The sequence below is a fragment of the Giraffa tippelskirchi genome, chromosome 4 (assembly GCF_054371585.1).
Source record: "Giraffa tippelskirchi isolate mGirTip1 chromosome 4, T2T-mGirTip1v1.2.pri, whole genome shotgun sequence".
Lineage (NCBI taxonomy): Eukaryota > Metazoa > Chordata > Mammalia > Artiodactyla > Giraffidae > Giraffa > Giraffa tippelskirchi.
This window is the reverse complement of record NC_137278.1, coordinates 146,426,932-146,432,845: the sequence shown is the minus strand read 5'-3', so window position 1 is coordinate 146,432,845 and position 5,914 is coordinate 146,426,932. Positions and strand designations below refer to the sequence as shown.

The window sequence follows — 5,914 nt, the reverse complement described above, 5'->3', positions numbered from 1 at the left end:
TCTTTACTCGCTGAGCCATTGGGGAAGCCCCGGATGTATACTAGGTGTTCAACCAATATTTGCAATAAATTAGCGCTGAGAAGACAGACAAAGGACAACAAATATGAACCAGACCACAAAGCCACAAAAAATAGAAAATGAACAAAATAGCAATAGTATTGTGCAGAGACAGGCCTATTGGGGTGGGGGATGTATATAGAAAAGGAAATGGGTCATTTTCATAGAGAAGGTGCCCCATCTATAGAATGAAGTTGTGGCTAGGGGAAAAAAGGGGAGGTTGGAGAAGTGAAGGTGATGATATTGCAGGGACATTTGAGTTTTTGAACATGTCCAGTGGTCCCTTGAGTTGGGATAGATATGACAGGGAAGCATTAGAAAGAGGGTTTCAGATCAAGTTAGATACCATCAAAAATCCTGATGGATTGCATTATAAATTTGAAAGGGTTTCTATGCATTAGACATACTTGGTCTGGATGTAAAAGTTTACCATACTTCATGGCCAAAGGGCCGTCAGAATGCAGAACTGGATTTCTGCCCAGCACTGCTGCCTAGGCACATTATCTTCAGGTGTCAGAGGATTTCCTTGGGTTGAGTCTTCTGTCCCCTAACATTCTGTTTTTCATACTAAAGTCAGGCAGATCTGTTTGCTGAGCATGTGATGCAGGTATCAGCTTGACTGAGTTTATTTCAATCAGCATAAACAGTGTACATTTGCCTCCATTATTCGTGGTTGTCTCAGACATCATTCAGGGGCCCTTAGGGGAGTGCCCACACATTTTAAAGGTAGCTGGAACCCCTAATACTACTTGTTCCCACATAGAGTAATTGGCCTAGGCTGAGATCAACTTCTAGAAGAATGACAGGGCAGAGGCCACCAGAGCTTAGATCTGCTTCTGAAAGAATGTTCTTTCCTCCAATAATGTATCATCAAAGCTAATGAAGAACCAGAGTAGGTAAGGTTTAGAGCTGAAAGGATGAGATTTTCAATGGCTGTGAGGTCACAGTCATGTCTAGGTGCCAAGAAAACCCTTTGCTCCATGTAAAGAATTCCAAAGTATAGTCAAGTTAGTGGTTCTCAAATTTAAGCAAGTATCAGATTTATTTGAAGGGCTTGTTAAACACACATTGCTGGGCTTGCCCACCAGAGTTTCTGATTAAGTAGGTCTGAGATGGAGCCTGAAATTGCAAATTTGTAACAGGTTCCGAAATGATAGTGCTACTGTGGAAAATATACTTGGAGAACAATTGGCTTTGAGACATGAGAGGTAGATCACCAGAAAACCCTAGAAATCTCATAGCCACAAAAATCTTGGAATAAACTGGTATTCTTGATTCTGTAGAACATGTTAAAATAGCACTCGCTTTTTCAGATATCATTGGCTCATCTATTTTGGACAGAATAGGATGACCCAGCTGTAACACTGAACTGAGTATTCATTAAAATTCATGTGCATAAAGAAACCTTCCATTCCAGAAAGTCATGGAGTATCCCCTTTATGACTCACTGGAAGGCAGGGATGCTGGACCAGCTGAATAGTTGTCACCAAATATGTGAGTTGGTTGAGGTGTTTCTGCAAAGCTGTCATCACTTATTCTTTCTGCTTTGCCCAAAGCTGTAGATTGCATGAAAGTCTTACTTCTTCATGCTCATTAAAATGTTATAGAGTTGGTCTGTAACCAGCTCTATAGATTAGTACTAATGAGAGTAATTGCCTCAGATGATATTGTAATCCTAAACATTAGTAATCCTAACAGGACCCCACTGCACTAGTGGGAGTTGATCTGAGGGACCACCACCACAATTACTGTCTTTGAACTTGCAGAAATCCTTGGCCTTGAGCAATGAAAGTAAATATGTCTGCTTTGCTGGAACCAGGTACTAGATCTATTGTTTAGTCCCACATTAGAACTAACCACACAAAGGTAATGATCCACTGGCTCAGACAGTAAAGGATCTGCCAGCAATGCAAGAGACCCGGGTTCAATCCCTGGGTTGGAAAGATCCCCTGGAGAAGGGAATGGCTACCCACTCCAGTATTCTTGCCTGAAGAATCCCATGGATAAAGGAGCCTGGTGGTTTATAGTTCACAGGGTAGTAAAGAGTCAGACATGACTGAGTAACTAACAGTTTCACAAAAGGGTGGTTCTCCTGCTTCTTCATTTGTTGCCAACTTAGATAACTTTTAGTGAATGGGGCAGAAGTGAAATGGAGACTTAATGAAGGTATAAGTAGTGCTGGTGGCCAAATTTCCAGGTGAAGAAAAGGATATGAGTTGCAAGGATCTGTAGTTACTAATTTAACAAATGTTTATGTGCTAAAAGCTTTTCTGGGACTGAGAAAACATCAGCAAACAAGCCAAGATTCCTGCCTTCAAGTTGCTAACATCTTTAAACTGGAGAGGGTGGAGATAAAGGGGAATTTTGGTAATGGATAAAGGACTCCAAGGGGCTTCCTCGGTGGCTCAGTAGGGAAAGAATCCACCTGCAATGTAGGAGACACAGGAGATACAGGTTTGATCCCCAGGTGAGGAAGATCCCCTGGAGGAGGGCATGGCAACCCACTTCAGTATTCTTGCCTGGATAACTCTATGGACAGAGGAGCCTGGGAGGCTACAGTCTGTGGGGTTGCACCGAGTTGGAAACAGGTGAAAGGACTGAGCACACAGCTCACAAGGGACTCCATTTGTTTTTTGATATCTTGATAGGTTTTCCAACATGCAGCTTCCAACATGGGGTAGGTAACAATTATTTGTTTACATAGTAAAGTCATTTGGTCATTTCCTGGATAAGAGCATGATCCATGAAGCTACATGATGTCCTTGATTCTATTGGACATATCAATCTTCTACTAAATGTAGTAGGGAGCACTTTTAAATCTACTGAGGGCAAAAATCTTTTTTTCCCAAGAGATTCTGGACATGGATATGGGAAGTGGGACGGGGATGGTGGACAGGGCCCAGTAGTGGGTGCGTGGTACAGGAGCACAAGAGGTGTGATGCATATTCTTCAGTATGCACGATCAGATTCTGAAGTAAAAATCTGGATTGAGGCAGTAGACTGCCCAGTGAAGGTTATTAAATGATGGAAGATGACAAAGATTTATGCATGGGAATAAAATGCACCGAGATACATTCTGGATGATTTCCAGAGACCATAGCTAATATCCAAGGCTAGCTTTTATAAGCTTTTAGGGCATTCTTACTTGGGCAAGAAAGATCCCTTTAAAGAGGCCAGAATGAAGCAAATATCCTCTGCCACATAAACTAGGAATAAAAGCAAGCAGATGTGAAGTAACAGACAAGAAAATAGGATTTAATTGCTGTACTAAGAAATAGAATGAATGCATCAATATATTTATTGCACAATTAATATATGTGTATTACTCAGGGTTCTCCAGAGAAACAGAACCAACAGGATGTATGTGTATAGAAAGAAATTTATTACAAGAAATTGGTTTACATGACTATGCAGACTAGGAAGTCCCAATATCTGCAGTCAGCAAATTAGACTTCCAGGACAGCCACTGGCACAATTGCAGCGCAAGCCTGAGGGCCTGGACCAGGAGAGTTGATGGTGTAAATTCCAGTCCAAAGGCTGACAGGATCGAGATCTGAGAAGAGCTGATGTTTAAGTCCAAAGGCAGGAAGAGATCAATCCCCCAGCTTATGCAGTCAGGCAGTAGGAGTTCCCTCATGCTCCTGGGAGGGTCACCCATTTTTTCCTACTCAAGCCTTCAACTGATTTGATGAGGCTCACCCACTGTAGGGAAGATAATCTGTTTTATTCAGCCTACTGATTCAAATGTTAATCACACCAAAAACAACCTCAGAGACACACCCAGAAAAACATTTGACCAAATATCTAGGCACTCAGTGACCCAGTCAAGTTGACACATAAAATTAATCATCAAAATATTCCAGGACTGTATTAAGTGCTTTACCTCATTTAATGCTCCCAACAATAAAGAATCCAGGAATTCCCTGGTAGTCAAATGGTTAGGACTCAGCGCTTTCATTCCTGAGGCCCAGGTTCAATCCCTGTTTGAGGAAATAAAATCCCACAAGCCTTGTGGTGAGGCCAAAAAAAATCCAGTAATTATTCTAATTTCTATATTAGTTGGAGTAACACCAGGTACCATAAGCAATAGACTTAAAACTTGAAAGTGATTTAAATACCATAGAAGTTAATTTCTTGCTCATCTATCAATACAAATATCAATACAACACAGGATTCCTGATATCAGGCAGCTCTTCTGTATTGTTTCATCATTCTGTCAGTCCTCATTTTTATTATCTGCATCTAGCCAACAGAAGGGCGAAGGATGGGGAAATAAGGAAATAATCCACTTCTTATAAGCCTTGGCCCAGAAATGCTACATGTCATTTTCACAAACATTCCTTTGGTGAGGATTAGTCACCTACCCACACTATGATGTAAGAGCAGCAGAGAAATTTGTCCCTTCCTAGGGAAAACTCCATGCTCTGAACAGGGTATTCAAACTTATGTTCATCTAGCTCTCTGCACAATCTGCTCCTCTAATGCCAAATATCTGTGCTCACCCTTCTTTGTACCCATAGGACATGCTTACTGCTCCCCAGAAAAGTTAAGCCTCAGTACCATCCACTTTCTGTAGTCACCTCAACTCCACAATCTCTTGGTGATGCATATTTCTCTTCACCAGATCTCTTGGTCTTCTTTAGGTCAGGCAGTCTATAAACTGAAAAAGAAAATGTGCAGTGGCAGAGCAGGACAGGATATATGCCATCGAAGCTCTCATTTGGATAAAAAAAGAATGGAAAATACACAGCTTTCAGTATTGCTGTTCCACCATTCTCTAGAGCAGGAATAAGCAAACTATAGCCAGTGGGCCAAATCTGAACTACTGCCTGCTTTTGTAAATAAAATATTATGGAAACATAGCCATGCCCAGTCATTTATGTATTGTCTGTGGCTACATTTTAATGGTAGAGCTGAATGGTTGTAACAGAGATATTATGTCCTGCAAAGCCTAAATTATTTGCTCTCTGAACTTGTACAGAAAATGTTTGCTGACCACTGCCCTAGGATCTAACAATTGTCACCTGAATCCAGCTGGAAGAAGATGAAAGTGAGTGTGGAGAAGGTACAGCACTTCCTAGAGCCCTGCTCTAGAAACACCATGCAGAAATTGCATTCACATTCCATCCTCACATGGCCTCATCTAGATGTGTGTGGAACAGAGAAATGTAGTCTGTGGCTGGGCAGCCACTTTGCCACTTTCCAATAACTCTGTGTTATACAAAGGGGAGTAAGAATGTTGGTGGAGAGCTGGTCAATCCCACCATAATGCCCATCCTGTGGATTATTCTAAAATTAAACTTTTAGTAACTTGGGAAGAAGTTCAAGAGAGAGAGGACATATGTATACCTATGACTGATTCATGCTGATGTATGGCCAACACAATATTGTAAAGTAATTATCCTTCAATTAACAATAAAATTTTAAAAACATTAATAACTTGACTAATGACTTCAAATGTGTTTAGAGGCTTTATAACAAAATGGTTAACAATTCAGTCTCTAGAATCAGAAGGATCTGGTTTTGAAGAGTAAATGCTCAATAAATGTTATCAAAATATTCTTGCTTTCATGAAACAGTAGCTCTTGCTAGAGGTTAAAATTTACCTCCCAATCAGTAGCTTGGAATTTGTGAAATCGTGGTTTAGAGGTCTTTAAGTTTCCTTCTAATTCAGGAATGCTTTCATTCCACATATTTTACCGGAGCTGTACTGTGTACCTGAGACTGTGTGAGGTGGTGGAGGGACAGAGATTAATAAGACAATGCTCCAGCTCTTGAGATGTTTACAATCTAAAGAGGAAAACTGACATGGTATCAGTGCTTTTTCTTAATACCTGGGGGTAGGAACACTGAACTG

The 5,914-nt window shown here is 40.8% G+C and overlaps 1 non-coding gene across 1 annotated transcript; it reads right to left on the bottom strand.

Moving 5' to 3' along the window:
- Nucleotides 1-3,857: 3,857 nt before the first annotated feature.
- On the bottom strand, nt 3,858-3,915 carry LOC145504119 (small nucleolar RNA SNORD66). Its single transcript, XR_014052102.1, has one exon. It is a non-coding gene; the product is annotated as a small nucleolar RNA SNORD66 (small nucleolar RNA).
- Nucleotides 3,916-5,914: the final 1,999 nt, after the last annotated feature.